Source organism: Triturus cristatus, chromosome 1_1 (genome assembly GCF_964204655.1).
Source record: "Triturus cristatus chromosome 1_1, aTriCri1.1, whole genome shotgun sequence".
NCBI classification, from domain to species: domain Eukaryota; kingdom Metazoa; phylum Chordata; class Amphibia; order Caudata; family Salamandridae; genus Triturus; species Triturus cristatus.
In genome coordinates this window covers 387,401,647-387,418,677 of record NC_140579.1, presented here as the reverse complement: position 1 = coordinate 387,418,677, position 17,031 = coordinate 387,401,647, and the positions used below count along the sequence as shown (strand labels likewise).

General features: G+C 45.9%; 1 long non-coding RNA gene across 1 annotated transcript in view; it reads left to right on the top strand.

Annotated features, from left to right (window-relative positions):
* Nucleotides 1-10,970: 10,970 nt before the first annotated feature.
* Nucleotides 10,971-17,031, top strand: part of LOC146870266 (uncharacterized) — a 151,344-nt gene continuing 145,283 nt past the window's right edge. The window contains exon 1 of the long non-coding RNA XR_014959366.1: nt 10,971-11,043. This is a non-coding gene — a long non-coding RNA (uncharacterized LOC146870266). The remainder of the gene's footprint in view (nt 11,044-17,031) is intronic.

Sequence of the window (17,031 nt, the reverse complement as noted above, 5' to 3'; positions counted from 1 at the left end):
ATGTGTGAAAAAAGTGATTTTTTGGGCAAAAATTGAGGTTTGCAGGGGATTCTGGGTAAGGAAACGTTGGGGGATCCACGCAAGCCATACCTCCCTGGAAGCCGCCAGGTGTCTAGTTTTCAGAAATGTATAGGTTTGCTAGGTTTCCCTAGGTGCCGGCAGGGCTAGGGTACAAAATCTACAGCTAGTCACTTTGCCAAAAAAAGGGTCATTTTTCACTCCAAAACCACGTTGCGTTTTGCGCCGTTTCCTGTCGCGGGCACTAGGCCGACCCGCACAAGTGAGGTACCATTTTTCTCGTAGGACTTTGGGGAACGCGGGGTGGGTGGAAATTTGTGGATCCACGCAGATTCCAGAACTTTCCATCACAGAAATGTGGGGAAAATGTGTTTTTTTTGTCAATTTTTTACGTTTGCTAGGGATTCTGGGTAACAGACCATGGTGGGAGGCAGTCAAGTCACCCCATCCTGGATTCCCCTGGGTGTCTAGTTTTCAGAAATGTATAGGTTTGCTAGGTTTCCCTAGGTGCCGGCAGGGCTAGGGTACAAAATCTACAGCTAGTCACTTTGCCAAAAAAAGGGTCATTTTTCACTCCAAAACCACGTTGCGTTTTGCGCCGTTTCCTGTCGCGGGCACTAGGCCGACCCGCACAAGTGAGGTACCATTATTCTCGTAGGACTTTGGGGAACGCGGGGTGGGTGGAAATTTGTGGATCCACGCAGATTCCAGAACTTTCCATCACAGAAATGTGGGGAAAATGTGTTTTTTTTGTCAATTTTTTACGTTTGCAAGGGATTCTGGGTAACAGACCATGGTGGGAGGCAGTCAAGTCACCACATCCTGGATTCCCCTGGGTGTCTAGTTTTCAAAAATGTATAGGTTTGCTACGTTTCCCTAGGTGCCGGCAGGGCTAGGGTACAAAATCTACAGCTAGTCACTTTGCCAAAAAAAGGGTCATTTTTCACTCCAAAACCACGTTGCGTTTTGCGCTGTTTCCTGTCGCGGGCACTAGGCCAACCCGCACAAGTGAGGTACCATTTTTCTCGTAGGACTTTGGGGATCGCGGGGTGGGTGGAAATTTGTGGATCCACGCAGGTTCCAGAACTTTCCATCACAGAAATGTGGGGAAAATGTGTTTTTTTTGTCAATTTTTTTACGTTTGCAAGGGATTCTGGGTAACAGACCATGGTGGGAGGCAGTCAAGTCACCCCATCCTGGATTCCCCTGGGTGTCTAGTTTTCAAAAATGTATAGGTTTGCTAGGTTTCCCTAGGTGCCGGCAGGGCTAGGGTACAAAATCTACAGCTAGTCACTTTGCCAAAAAAAGGGTCATTTTTCACTCCAAAACCACGTTGCGTTTTGCGCCGTTTCCTGTCGCGGGCACTAGGCCGACCCGCACAAGTGAGGTACCATTTTTCTCGTAGGACTTTGGGGAACGCGGGGTGGGTGGAAATTTGTGGATCCACGCAGATTCCAGAACTTTCCATCACAGAAATGTGGGGAAAATGTGTTTTTTTTGTCAATTTTTTACGTTTGCAAGGGATTCTGGGTAACAGACCATGGTGGGAGGCAGTCAAGTCACCCCATCCTGGATTCCCCTGGGTGTCTAGTTTTCAGAAATGTATAGGTTTGCTAGGTTTCCCTAGGTGCCGGCAGGGCTAGGGTACAAAATCTACAGCTAGTCACTTTGCCAAAAAAAGGGTCATTTTTCACTCCAAAACCACGTTGCGTTTTGCGCCGTTTCCTGTCGCGGGCACTAGGCCGACCCGCACAAGTGAGGTACCATTTTTCTCGTAGGACTTTGGGGAACGCGGGGTGGGTGGAAATTTGTGGATCCACGCAGATTCCAGAACTTTCCATCACAGAAATGTGGGGAAAATGTGTTTTTTTTGTCAATTTTTTACGTTTGCAAGGGATTCTGGGTAACAGACCATGGTGGGAGGCAGTCAAGTCACCCCATCCTGGATTCCCCTGGGTGTCTAGTTTTCAGAAATGTATAGGTTTGCTAGGTTTCCCTAGGTGCCGGCAGGGCTAGGGTACAAAATCTACAGCTAGTCACTTTGCCAAAAAAAGGGTCATTTTTCACTCCAAAACCACGTTGCGTTTTGCGCCGTTTCCTGTCGCGGGCACTAGGCCGACCCGCACAAGTGAGGTACCATTTTTCTCGTAGGACTTTGGGGAACGCGGGGTGGGTGGAAATTTGTGGATCCACGCAGATTCCAGAACTTTCCATCACAGAAATGTGGGGAAAATGTGTTTTTTTTGTCAATTTTTTACGTTTGCTAGGGATTCTGGGTAACAGACCATGGTGGGAGGCAGTCAAGTCACCCCATCCTGGATTCCCCTGGGTGTCTAGTTTTCAGAAATGTATAGGTTAGCTAGGTTTCCCTAGGTGCCGGCAGGGCTAGGGTACAAAATCTACAGCTAGTCACTTTGCCAAGAAAAGGGTCATTTTTCACTCCAAAACCACGTTGCGTTTTGCGCCGTTTCCTGTCGCGGGCACTAGGCCGACCCGCACAAGTGAGGTACCATTTTTCTCGTAGGACTTTGGGGAACGCGGGGTGGGTGGAAATTTGTGGATCCACGCAGATTCCAGAACTTTCCATCACAGAAATGTGGGGAAAATGTGTTTTTTTTGTCAATTTTTTACGTTTGCAAGGGATTCTGGGTAACAGACCATGGTGGGAGGCAGTCAAGTCACCCCATCCTGGATTCCCCTGGGTGTCTAGTTTTCAAAAATGTATAGGTTTGCTAGGTTTCCCTAGGTGCCGGCAGGGCTAGGGTACAAAATCTACAGCTAGTCACTTTGCCAAAAAAAGGGTCATTTTTCACTCCAAAACCACGTTGCGTTTTGCGCCGTTTCCTGTCGCGGGCACTATGCCGACCCGCACAAGTGAGGTACCATTTTTCTCGTAGGACTTTGGGGAACGCGGGGTGGGGGGAAATTTGTGGATCCACGCAGATTCCAGAACTTTCCATCACAGAAATGTGGGGAAAATGTGTTTTTTTTGTCAATTTTTTACGTTTGCAAGGGATTCTGGGTAACAGACCATGGTGGGAGGCAGTCAAGTCACCCCATCCTGGATTCCCCTGGGTGTCTAGTTTTCAAAAATGTATAGGTTTGCTAGGTTTCCCTAGATGCCGGCAGGGCTAGGGTACAAAATCTACAGCTAGTCACTTTGCCAAAAAAAGGGTCATTTTTCACTCCAAAACCACGTTGCGTTTTGCGCTGTTTCCTGTCGCGGGCACTAGGCCGACCCGCACAAGTGAGGTACCATTTTTCTCGTAGGACTTTGGGGATCGCGGGGTGGGTGGAAATTTGTGGATCCACGCAGGTTCCAGAACTTTCCATCACAGAAATGTGGGGAAAATGTGTTTTTTTTGTCAATTTTTTACGTTTGCAAGGGATTCTGGGTAACAGACCATGGTGGGAGGCAGTCAAGTCACCCCATCCTGGATTCCTCTGGGTGTCTAGTTTTCAAAAATGTATAGGTTTACTAGGTTTCCCTAGGTGCCGGCAGGGCTAGGGTACACAATCTACAGCTAGTCACTTTGCCAAAAAAAGGGTCATTTTTCACTCCAAAACCACGTTGCGTTTTGCGCCGTTTCCTGTCGCGGGCACTAGGCCGACCCGCACAAGTGAGGTACCATTTTTCTCGTAGGACTTTGGGGAACGCGGGGTGGGTGGAAATTTGTGGATCCACGCAGATTCCAGAACTTTCCATCACAGAAATGTGGGGAAAATGTGTTTTTTTTGTCAATTTTTTACGTTTGCAAGGGATTCTGGGTAACAGACCATGGTGGGAGGCAGTCAAGTCACCCCATCCTGGATTCCCCTGGGTGTCTAGTTTTCAGAAATGTATAGGTTTGCTAGGTTTCCCTAGGTGCCGGCAGGGCTAGGGTACAAAATCTACAGCTAGTCACTTTGCCAAAAAAAGGGTCATTTTTCACTCCAAAACCACGTTGCGTTTTGCGCCGTTTCCTGTCGCGGACACTAGGCCGACCCGCACAAGTGAGGTACCATTTTTCTCGTAGGACTTTGGGGAACGCGGGGTGGGTGGAAATTTGTGGATCCACGCAGATTCCAGAACTTTCCATCACAGAAATGTGGGGAAAATGTGTTTTTTTTGTCAATTTTTTACGTTTGCAAGGGATTCTGGGTAACAGACCATGGTGGGAGGCAGTCAAGTCACCCCATCCTGGATTCCCCTGGGTGTCTAGTTTTCAGAAATGTATAGGTTTGCTAGGTTTCCCTAGGTGCCGGCAGGGCTAGGGTACAAAATCTACAGCTAGTCACTTTGCCAAAAAAAGGGTCATTTTTCACTGCAAAACCACGTTGCGTTTTGCGCCGTTTCCTGCCGCGGGCACTAGGCCGACCCGCACAAGTGAGGTACCATTTTTCTCGTAGGACTTTGGGGAACGCGGGGTGGGTGGAAATTTGTGGATCCACGCAGATTCCAGAACTTTCCATCACAGAAATGTGGGGAAAATGTGTTTTTTTTGTCAATTTTTTACGTTTGCAAGGGATTCTGGGTAACAGACCATGGTGGGAGGCAGTCAAGTCACCCCATCCTGGATTCCCCTGGGTGTCTAGTTTTCAAAAATGTATAGGTTTGCTAGGTTTCCCTAGGTGCCGGCAGGGCTAGGGTTCAAAAACTACAGCTAGACTCTTTGCAAAAAAAGTGTAAATTTTCAGTGTGAAAATGTGGTGTGTTCACCTTAGGTTTTGAGCCACTTCCTGTCGTGGGCACTATGCCTACCCACACAAGTGAGGTACCATTTTTCTCGGGAGACTTAGGGTAGTTCAAATTTGTAAAGCAACTGTTATTACCTATTGATTTTTGATGCATTTCTCCCTTCCAAATGAAAGACATTGTGTAAAAAAAAAGTCATTTTGAAAAATGACCAATAATTGTCATGCAAATATGAGTATTCCCAATTTCGAAAATGTGCAAATATGCACTGTTTCTGAACTCTGTAATTTGTTCCCATTTCAGAAATACATAGGTGACTTTCATACCGATTTTTCCAAGTATACATTTTCCCACAATAATTGCTATATACCCGGACCAAAAAAAAAAAACATTACAAAATGCTGCTCATTTTTCTACTCTGGGTTCGTTGGGCTCTTGGTGAACCTACAAGTCCTATATGTCCCCACAACCAGGAAGGTCTACCGGATGTAACGGTACATTGCTTTCAAAGAGATGTCATAATTCGAAGAAGTTACAGGTAAAAACGTTGACTCAAGAGGCTGCTTTTTTCAACAAATTTTTAATTTTTCCTATATTTGCCTGTAAATTTCTATAAAGAAACCTTGATGGATCTACGCAAATGACCCCTTGCTGAATTCAGAATTTTGTCTACTTTTCAAAAATGTATAGCTTTCCAGGATCCATTATTGTTTTGTTACCCTTTTCTACCGTTAACTGGAAGGAGGTTGAAAGCACAAAAAATAGCAAAAATAGGGTATGTCCCAGAAAAATGCCAAAACTGTGTAAAAAATGTTGGTTTTCTAACAAAAGTCTGTCATTCCCTAAAAGCTGGAGAAATTGTGATTTCAGCCCCACAAACCCTTTTTTGATACCATTTGCAGAGAAAAACCCAGAAGCTTTCATTTGCAGCCCGTTTTTCACATTTTTCACAAAAAAAAAAAAAAATTGCTGTATTTTGACTAATTTCTGGGAACCCTCTAGGAGAATCCACAAACCCTGGGTACCTTTAGAATCCCCAAGATGTTGGAAGAAAAGGACGCAAATTTGGCGTGGATACCTAATGTGGTCAAAAAGTTACAGGGGCCTAAGCGCGCACTACCTCAAATAGCCCAAAAAGGGCTTAGCACAGGAGGGGAAAAGGCCTAGCAGCGAAGGGGTTAAAAAACCTTTGAAATTCACTGAAAAAAACATAAGTTTCAGGCACGTTATAGTTAGGAATTAGCATTTAAAAAACCTTAGAAATTCACTGAAACAACCATAGGTTTTAGGGGTGTTATAGTTAGCTGGACTTTTCACTCGTACAAAACCATTGAAATGTCATGATGTCATGAGTGATGTCACTGACCATGTCATGAGTGATGTAATATGTGACGTCATCAGCAGTGCATTGCGGGCGCGTGAGTTATAGTTAGCTGAACTAACTATAACGGGGGAATTTCAATGGTTTTGTTCAGAAAGCGACCTTTTATTAAATGGTGTAAATCCGTTCAGTAGTTTTTGAGAAATTCAAGAAATAAGAGTCAAAAAATCAATTTCCCATAGGAAACTTTGTGTAAGGCTACAGCTGAAACTACTGAATGGAATTACCCCAAATTTGGCACAAAGGTAGTGCGTAGGTCAGAAAGCGACCTTTTTTTTTTAAATGGAGTAAATCCATTCAGTAGTTGCTGAGAAATTAGAAAAATAAATGTTTTGATATCTGTGCCGAGCCTAAGTCCCGTGCACAAGCTTCACTGTAATTGGCTCTCAACACTCCAAACCAGGAAGTGTTGGCAGCCATCTTGTGGCTCGATAGAAGCGCGTCGCTAGAAAACAGAGAACAAAATGTAGAAAGGAAGAGAAGGGGCAGAGCAGACACACCCTGACCCCCTAGATCTGCTCAGGGAGTCCCAGAAGGACCCCAGGATAAAAGAAACATAAAAAATAAATAAATTGGCGCAATTCGCGCTGGGGTCACGTTTTATTTTAATGAGACCCCGGGGTGGGCTAGGTTCCGGGGGCATTTCTTAAAAAATAATAGTAGGGGCTCGCTGGGGCTGCGGGGGCTCGCTGGGGTCCCAGCAATGTCGGGGCTTCACTCATGTTGGGAGGGGGGTTGCGTGGCCCCCCTCCTGGGGCCCTCCATCTGCTTATAACTTTGGCGTCGTTCGATGATTCTTTACGAAATTTTCCAAAAAGTTTCTCTTTTTTTGATCAGCTCCTATGTTGAATGTTTACGGGTGATTGGTCAAGGGGGGGTTGAGAAAAAAGGGGGGTGTCAAAACGTGTTTTCTTATTGCATTTTCTATAGGAAACTTTTAACAAGGCTACAGGTCAAACTACTGAACAGAATTACGCCAAATTTGGCAGGAAGAAAGGTCTTGGTCCAGAAAACGCGGTTTTGTAGAAATGGTGTAAATCCGTTCAGTAGTTTTTGAGATATTAAAGGAAAAAAATATATATATATCTGGTCGGTACCTAACTCCCGAGCACGAGCTTGCCTCTGATTGGCTGCTAACACTTCAAAGCAGGAAGTGTCCTCTGATTGGCTGCTAACACTTCAAACCAGGAACTGTTTGCAGCCATCTTGTGCCTCCATCGAGTGAAAATATAAAAGAAAGGTTCTGGGGGCAATTTAATATAGCGGAGCTCTGTGTAATGATGATTTGGACGCAATGAGGGTTTAAGATTTATTAACAATAAGGGAGAAACCGGTGAGCGCCAGGCAGCACGACTTCCACTCCAGGACACCAAAAGGAGATAGCCCTTTCACGCTCCCTGTGCCCAACATCACCACTTCGCAGCTATGCCTTTAGAAGCCAGTCCGTCGGCTCGCAGCTGTCTACCTTTGCGGGCTAGTACGCTGCTGTGCCTCTACCTCTGCGAGCTACTATGCTGCTGTTCCTTTGGGAGCGGACGGCTCGTAGTTCTGCCTCTGTGAGTCGAGCGGACGGGCCGCAGTTGTCTCTCTGCGAGTCTGGGTATGAACTGTTCATAAGTCACACTATATGAGCATTGAAAAGCCATTTTGTGATTCAGTCCGTCAGCTGGCATCTGTCCGAGGCATTTCTGAAAACATATCGGAGCTCTTTCAGTGAGGGATACCCCTTTCACGCTGCATCTCCCCACATTAGCAGGTAACGCACCCTCTTCCCACATCACCAGCATACACCCAACAACCTTCTTGGGCCCGGAAGTGTCCCTCTACGAACTATTAATAAAAAGATGCTTGTGAGTTTGGAGAAATAAGAATCTTAGTCATGTATAGATTTACATATAAAACATTTTATTTAAACAAAACAACAAATAAAACTTTGTACAGCCGTGGCATGTCATCGCTGGTCCATTTGTGATTCACAGTCTGCAAGACAAAAAGAAAGAGAAAGGAGATAGAGAGAGAGAGAAAGAGTGAGTGAGAGAGGAAGACAGAAAGAGTGAGAGCGAGAGGAAGACAGAGAAAGAGAGATGGAGTAAGAGAGAGAAAGAGTAAGATACAAGGAAGAGAGAAAGAGAAACAGTGTGAGAGAGGAAGACAGAGAGAAAGAGTGAGAGAGAGGAAGAGAGAGAGAGAGAAAGAGTGAGAGAGAGGAAGAGAAAAAGAGTGAGCTACAAGGAAGAGAGAAACAGTGTGAGAGGGGAAGACAGAGAAAGAGAGAGAAATAGTGACATACGAGGAAGAGAGAAAGAGAGAATCAGTGTGAGAGAGAGGAAGAGAGAGAGAAAGAGTGAGAGAGGAAGAGAGAAAGAGTGAGAGAGAGGAAACCAGACAAAGAGAGAAAGAGTGAGACAGAGGAAGACAACAAGAGAAACAGTGTGAGAGAGAGGAAGAGAGAGATAAAGAGAGAAACAGTGTGAGAGAGAAGAAGAGAGAGAGATAAAGAGAGGGAGAGAGAAAGTGAGAGAGGGAGAGAGAGAAAGAGTGGGAGAGAGGAAGACAGACAAAGAGAGAAAGAGTGAGAGAGAAAGGAAGAGAAATAGTGAGAGAAAAAGAGAGAAATAGTAAGATGCAAGGAAGATAGAAAGAGAGAAACAATGTGAGAGAGGAAGAGAGAGAGCTAAAGAGTGAGAGAGAGGAAGAGAGAGAGAGAGGGTGAGAGAGAGTGAGAGAGAGAGAAAGAGTGAGAGAGAGGAAGAGAGAAAGAAAGAATGAGTGAAGCCACTCCCACCGCCCAGAGGTGACTGCCCGCTGCTGCGGAAAGAAGTCTCTCTGCTCACCTTCCACCACCAGCGTGTGTGTAAAAGGGTCCACCACGTGCCGAAGCAACTTGGTCATGTGTTGAAGATGGCCACGCATCAGCTTTGGTGGTGTTGGGGGGGTGGTGAACGTCAATTCGTGATTCACAGCCTTAGATAAAAAGCAAGATAAGATTGTGCATCATGTGGCCATCAAAGGAGAGAGGAAGAGAGAGAGAGAGAAAGAAAGAGTAAGCAGAAGATAGAGAGAAAGAGAGAAACAGTGAGAGTGAAAGAGAGAGAGAGAAATAAAGAAAGTGAGAAGAAGACAGAGAGAAAGAGTGAGAAAGACAAAGAAAGAGAAACAGTGAGAGAGGAAGAGAGAGAGAAAGAGTGTGAGAAAGAGGAACAGCGAAACAGAGGATGAGTGAGAGAGAGAGAAACAGAGAGAGAGGAAGAGAGAGAGAGAAAGAGACAAACAGTGTAAGAGGAAGAGGGAGATAGAAAGAGTGTGAGGGAAAGGAAGAGATGAGGAGGGACACTGAGTGCCCACACTGTGTACAAATCCGTCACAGCTTACCTTTATGCCACCGTCTCCAACCACGTGCCACCACCTAGTGGAACTCTCAAGCTCCCACGTCTGAAGGATAGTACAGAATTAGTAATGGCAGAGCAGCGTTGGATTAAGATTCAAAGTCAGCCCGGGCACGCTAAAAAAAAAAGTGATCCACATTTGCATATTGCCTTTCCTCAAAACACTGCTTCGGTAAAATTTTATTTAAAAAGGGGGGTGAGGGATACAAAAAAATGCACAGATTTGTTTACACTGGTGACTTAAAAACAAGTGAGGCCACTTCTGCTCAGGCCCCCTGCCCTGCTAGGTATGCATACATTAATGGGCGGCCCTGCGAGAGAAAGAAAGTGACATCTCTGCCTTTTGCTAAACTTGAGGTAATGACGCCTCCAGAAAGGCCATTCAGACACCCACTGGGCCGCTGGCTGTATCCAAACAAAAGCGACACTGCCCAAATCTGCCCCCAGACTGCTCCAAAAAGCAGCCCACAGTTGAAACTCGGCACCAGCTCCTCGGGCATCGCACCAGTGCCCGCTTTACCAATCCGACGCTGTGGCAGAGTATATATGAGTGCGTACGCCTAAACTGCTCTGCCGTCTTTCTGCATTCAGGCTGCTGTACCCCATCCACTCCCGCCGCCCAGAGGTATCTGCCCAACGCTGCGCACCAAGGCCTCACTGCTCACCTTTTCGTGGTCACGGCACCCTCCACATTATGCAGCTTCGTTCTGCAAGCTTATAGGTCTCACATTAGGAATTGAGTCTTGATATCGCCATGGCAGAGGACATACTAGTGCACCTATCATCATCGCAGGTGGTACACCCGCTCAGTGCTTGCGGTACTACTAAATCAGTGAGAAGAGAGGCCATGCACGTGGCGGTAGGTCCTCGCTGTTGGGCACAGGCCTACACTGCGGTGCAGCAGAGCACACAAAACATCAACTGTCCATACCACCGGGACAGACCATCATCGTGGCGGTGTGGCTGTGCCGGCCGCAGTGCATGCGTTGCGAGCAACTCTGAAATGGCGTAGAGCACGTACGCCCGGTCTTTTTTATTAGTAGGGTCACGTGTCCTGTGACGCCTGTGCTGGATGGGTGTGGTGTGGGTGTATACCAGCCTTGAGGGAGTGGCTGTGGCAGGTGTCCGTGTTGGAGTGCTACCGTCACCCAGGTTGCAAAAGCCAAAGTGTCACTCTGTGAGCCAAGTCCAACAATATGGCCAACATGGAAGGTACGGGGAATTACTGACCCTATATTCATCCATAGTTCCACACAAGAAAGATGGTGGACATTAGACATCTGTGTGGATATGAATGTTTATTGCACATTCAGTGAAGTGTTCCAGCTGTAGCAATACAGGGCCTTGGAAAGTTGCAGTTTCAGTTTTTGGCACATGGAGGGCAGCCAATTAGAGACAAGCTCGTTGTCGGAGTTAGGCTTCGCCAACATATGTACTTATACAATCACTGCGACGATCCTCATGCACTTATAAATTCACTATACACTCTGCTTGCAGGACTCTAATGATGGATTCTCTACGTGCGTACTTGTACAAGGACCGAGACAAAGTTACATAACTAAAGTTTTCCCCCGCTGTCAAAGGTAAGATGGTTGCATACTCTGTCTAGAGCACTATGTACTGTGGTAGGGCCTAGGGGCAGAATGTTGCATACATAATGAACACACGGACACAGATAGATAGCAGAACTGGGTACAGGCACGTGCGCTCGACTCCTTTTTATACCAGGGTCACATGTCCAGTGATGTCTGTGGTGCATGCGTGTGGGGTGATTGTAAGCCAACCCTCTGGGAATGGTTGGTGCTGGCAACAAGTACAACAGTAATCATTGGAGTAGACACAGAGATTCAATCATAAAGGGTCAATGATTTGTGCTGCACTAAGGTACCGGTACCAGATATGAAATCATACAGAAAAGATTCTATCGTAAAGGGTTCATGACTTGTGATACACTGAGGTAGGACAGCAGATGTGAAATTATACACAAAATATTGTATCAGAAAGGGTGCATGAGTTGTGCTGCACTGAGATAGGGGCATCAGAAGCATTTAGCGTCTGCGCAGCCAGCGATGATGCATGGTGAGGGCGAGCCACAGAATCGCAACTCAATGTGAATTGTGAGCCCTGCTATCGCTAGTGTACATCGAAGGCAGTAGTCAGCACAGACATGGAGGAATGTTTTTAGTCACTTCCTCTTGACAAAGTTCGAGGACATAGAGTACAATTCTCTCTAATAAATAAATCATGTTTCAATTTAAATTGTGAGCTCTGCTGACCGCAGTGTAGGTGTATGGAACAAAAGATGAAACATTTATGGAATACACAGAGGAAATCTTGGTTGTTCTGAGTACAGTTGTAAAGTATGATATTCTGAAGCTAGAATCTGAACTGGTCGTTCATCATATCGTCTACCTTTTTCAGTAGGAAAGAGCTGTGGAAAACAGCGAGCTTCCAAATATGTTTCCCACACACTCATGGGAGTTCGTTTTGCTTTTTTCATGTGGAACAATTCAATAGTATGTCCTATCAGTTCTTTTGAATGTAGAGGATGTATAATATAACGTTCATAAATGTCTTCTTTTCTTGAATTGTCCACTTGAAATATGTGTTTCATCTTCTAAAGTCATTTCTTTTCCTACTACATTTACAATTTTATAGTAAATATTGTTTTGCACCAGATATAATGTAGCCTTTTGGACTTTCGTGACATGTACTAACTCTTGCCATATTTTCCGACTCTTTGTGAGTACACCATTAACAAGAATGACTACAGGTTCAGTATCGTCTCTTTCTACTCTAGCAGTTTCAAAATTTTTCTTAAAATCTAAAGGTAAATACACAACTCTTCCTTTTAAACCTCTTTATAGATCTGTTGAAGGCAGCTTACCTGTTTTAGGCTGCATACGAATTATAGCCTGAAAAGGGTGCACATATTGTATAAGGATGGCCTTATATGTATTTAAATCTGTAAGTTTAGGAGGTATAGCAACTAATTCTAAGTCATTATGGACAGCTCTAGCTGGCATTTTGTTTTCATCTAATTTATTGTAACAATATTTACAAATACATTGTACAGTACCTAACTCAAAACGACCTTCCACAAACAGATAGGCAGCAAATTCTTTCTTCATTCAACATTTGGAGATAATTTGGAAAATTTGTACATTCAATGCTATCTTTACATGCATTGAAAGAATCTTCATAGCAGTCAATATCTCCAAGTAATTCCATTTCAGTCCGCCAAGGTTTGAAGAGTTGCAGAAGAGCTAAATAGCAAAACTCTCTCTGATCTGGAGTATAACAACTTAATTTCCTGTGATTAATCAAATTTTCTTTGGCATGCTTTACCAAACATCCATCAGATCCAATTACAGCATATTTTCCTTCATCTATTTTTTCAGTAAAAAGTTTTTTTCAACTATAATGTTGCAGTATTTCATATAGACATATGTTTTCCAGGTATAGACTTCTATTTGGATAGTATGCGAGGAACAGCAATTGAGTTATCTGCAACATATTGTATGTCCATATTTGCGTTTCACATCTTCAAAATCACCGGATTGTAATCATTAATGTACTTCGATTCTTCTGTTCTTTTTATATTATAAGTATTTTGGGGTGATTTTCGAGTGATAGCATGCCTCACTGCTGACATAAAACTGTTCACTCTTCCTTGCGATGACTTATGGTGCACTGAGTTAGTAGTACCTTTGGCACTGCGCGTGTACGTACCCTGCGATGATGCGTGGTCCGGGGGGCTGCACTCGGACCAATGTCTTTTGTCTATTGAATACTGCCTCAATAAGGCCACGTGGCGATGACTTATGGTGCACTGAGTTAGTAGTACCTTTGGCGCTCAGCGTGTACGTACCCTGCAATGATGCGTGGTCCGGGGGGCTTGCACTCGGAGCAATGTCTTTTGTCTATTGAATTCTGCCTCAATAAGGCCACATGGCGATGACTTGTGGTGCACTGAGTTAGTGGCACCTGAAGCACTCACCGTGTGCGCACCCTGCGATGATGCATGGTCCGAGAGGGCCGCACTGGGATCAATGTATCTTGCGTACTGGACTGCGTCATCTGCAATCGCTATGAATTGTGATGCCTGCTGTCCGCAGTGTAGATCGAAAGCAGTAGTCTGTACAGACATAAGTCTGTGGTGCTGTGCCACTGGGTTCGCAGGGGGCCTGTGTCGAGGAGACCCACGGTCATGGAGGCAGCCATGTGGCAGGATGAGGCCCGCCGCTCTGGCAGACTCGTTGGTCTTCACAGTTCACAAGTGAACCACGCCCAGAGCCCCGACTTATTTATTCATACTCCTACCCTGGAGTGTCGTACGTTGGACCAGCCCACTGCGCTTCCAGGGGAGGACAACGCAGCTACATGTCCAAGATCTTCCCCACTGCCTGAGGTAACATGGTTGTGTCAATTGTGCACAACACTACAAGCACCAGCAGTATATGTACAGATGGAGAGGTTTATGATCTGTATAGTGAGGTCTGTCCAGCACATCATCCCTACACTTGGTATTGTGTGCATTATCCCTGGAGTCCGGGTTGTGTACAATACCCGCCAGGAGTAGCTCCTTTCTTTTTTAACTGAATTGCTTTTAAACATTTTATTACTGTGTTGGTAATTGTGTTTTAAACGTCCCGCTAAACCTGTCTGTTTTAACTAATCCGTAAGCTGCTATTGTATTTTTGCACGGTTTGCACGTAATTCCCTGGGTTGCTGGGGCTCCTCCTCCCGCTCCTCCCGGAGACGTAGAGGGAGAGGCTGCTCATTGGTTACTCAGGGAGGTGGGGACGGGGCTCGGATTGGGCGTTGGAGCGGGCGGGAGAGTTAAATTGACTGCTGACGCGACCGCGCGGGGCTGATCCCTGGAGTCCGGGTTGTGTACAATACCCGCCAGGAGTAGCTCCTTTCTTTTTTAACTGAATTGCTTTTAAACATTTTATTACTGTGTTGGTAATTGTGTTTTTTTTAAACGTCCAGCTAAACCTGTCTGTTTTAACTAATCCGTAAGCTGCTATTGTATTTTTGCACGGTTTGCACGTAATTCCCTGGGTTGCTGGGGCTCCTCCTCCCGCTCCTCCCGGAGACGTAGAGGGAGAGGCTGCTCATTGGTTACTCAGGGAGGTGGGGACGGGGCTCGGATTGGGCGTTGGAGCGGGCGGGAGAGTTAAATTGACTGCTGACGCGACCGTGCAGGGCTGATCCCTGGAGTCCGGGTTGTGTACAATACCCGCCAGGAGTAGCTCCTTTCTTTTTTAACTGAATTGCTTTTAAACATTTTATTACTGTGTTGGTAATTGTGTTTTAAACGTCCCGCTAAACCTGTCTGTTTTAACTAATCCGTAAGCTGCTATTGTATTTTTGCACGGTTTGCACGTAATTCCCTGGGTTGCTGGGGCTCCTCCTCCCGGAGACGTAGAGGGAGAGGCTGCTCATTGGTTACTCAGGGAGGTGGGGACGGGGCTCGGATTGGGCGTTGGAGCGGGTGGGAGAGTTAAATTGAGTGCATGACGCGACCGCGCAGCGGAAAAGGCGCGCCAAAGGCAAGCCCGTCTGCGCTCGGCCAGGGCTCAGGGCGCGTTATTCTGGATCAGGAGGATCAGAGGTGTGTAGATATTCATCAGATCAACTTAAATCTCTAAATCCTGAAGATGGGAAGGCTGATTGCCATAGGCTTCATCCTGAGATAATTTTAAATGAGTCGTGGGAAAAATATAGGTGCTGTCAATGTCCTTTACAAAAGATCTTGACCACCCATGGCAGCGTACAGAGTAGACAGAGGAAGGGCCCGCAGGTTAGAGAGATTAAAACCCCAACATGGAAATGCATGTTAGTGAATGCTAGGTCCTTGGTTAAGCACAGCCTGGAATGCAGGATGTTTATGGAGCAACACCAGATCAAACTTGCCTTTATTACGGAGGCTTGGACTAACAAGTCGTCAGGCCCCGATATTGTTAAGGCTCTTCCGGCAAATTTCCTCTGTTTTACGCTAGACCGACCATCAGGAAGGGGGGGTGGGCTTGCGGTGATCTATCACAATAGCCTTGATCCTGCATTCTCCACAGCCTCCAACAATGCTTGTGAGGCCTTATCTATCATTGTGCGCCTGTCTCCCCAGAATACGTTCAAAGCACTTCTGATTTACCGTCCCCCGGGACCCAGAAGCACGTTTTTGGAAGCCCTTGGTACTCTGGTAGAGGATGGTCTTAGTGCCCTTTCGGTTACCGTCATGGGGGACTTTAATTTCTATTTGGAGGATCCTTTAGACCCAGATAATCTGCAACTTACGGAACTTATGGTTGCAGGAGGGCTGGAACAAAGGGTGGCAGGACCTTCGCATACTGGAGGGCACACCCTAGATGGCATTTTTTCAAACAGGCCGGACCTTGCCATCACCGACATCCTGCCTCTTTCCTGGTCAGATCATGCTGCCATAATTTTCACACTTGCCCCTGACTCTCAGATTCTGTCTAGCTCTAAGCCAAGGGCGAAGATTCTGTGCCGGGCTTGGAAAAATATTGACAGGGTAGAAATGGGGAATCACCCAAGTCGTAATGCCCCCAGTATCCCAGTGGATGTGACTAATGCTGTTAACTTGTACTCCAAGTGGATTGAGAGGGCTTGCGATATTTTTGCACCTGAAAAATCTTTTACGCCTAAAAGGACGATGCCCTCAGCGCCATGGTTTACAGAATCTTTGCAGACGGCCAAAACAGCTTGCAAGAAACTGGAGAGGAAATGGCGGAACGGGTACAGTCCAGCGAATAAAGAAAGTTATAAAAGGAGCCTCTCGATTTATAAAAATCTAATAAATGAAGCTAAAAAAATATACTTCACGGAGCAAATTGAGAGGGCTAGTTCTTCCTCTAGAGAGTTGTTTAAGACTATAACCAAACTTACAACTCCTGCGGAGCCTATTTCAGCTACCAGTGCTGATATGTGTGAGACTTTAGCCACCTTCTTTCAGACTAAAGTGGCAGGGATTTTTTCCTCCTTTGGACAAATCTATGGAGAGGGTGGTATTGCAGCACAAAGGGGTGATGCTGGGCCAGTATGGCCACAGGATAAACTAAGGGAATTTACCCCGCTGTTATCGGAAGAGGTTACTGGTCTCTTGCTGGCTGCACGTTCAGGGGCCCCTAGTGATCCGTGTCCGGTAGCAGTCCTTAAAGAGTGTTCAGTTGTGATTGCCTCCACGTTAACTCCATTATTTAACGCCATTATTAATGCCGGCACTTACCCTAGGAGATGGAAAGTGGCCTCCATCTTACCCCTAATTAAAAAACCAACTCTAGACAAAAGTGACCCTACCAGCTATAGACCAATCTCGCGGCTCCCTTTGCCTGCAAAACTATTTGAGAAGGCCATAAATAGACAACTTAGCCTTTTCTTGGAGAGAACGAAGGCCCTGGATTCAACGCAGTTCGGGTTTCGTGCTGGACATAGCACTGAACTGGCCTTGATTAAGGCGACTGAGGAAGTGAGAGAGGCGGTGGATCCGGGGGGAGAGGCGGTCCTGATTCTGCTTGACCTGTCTGCTGCATTTGACACGGTCC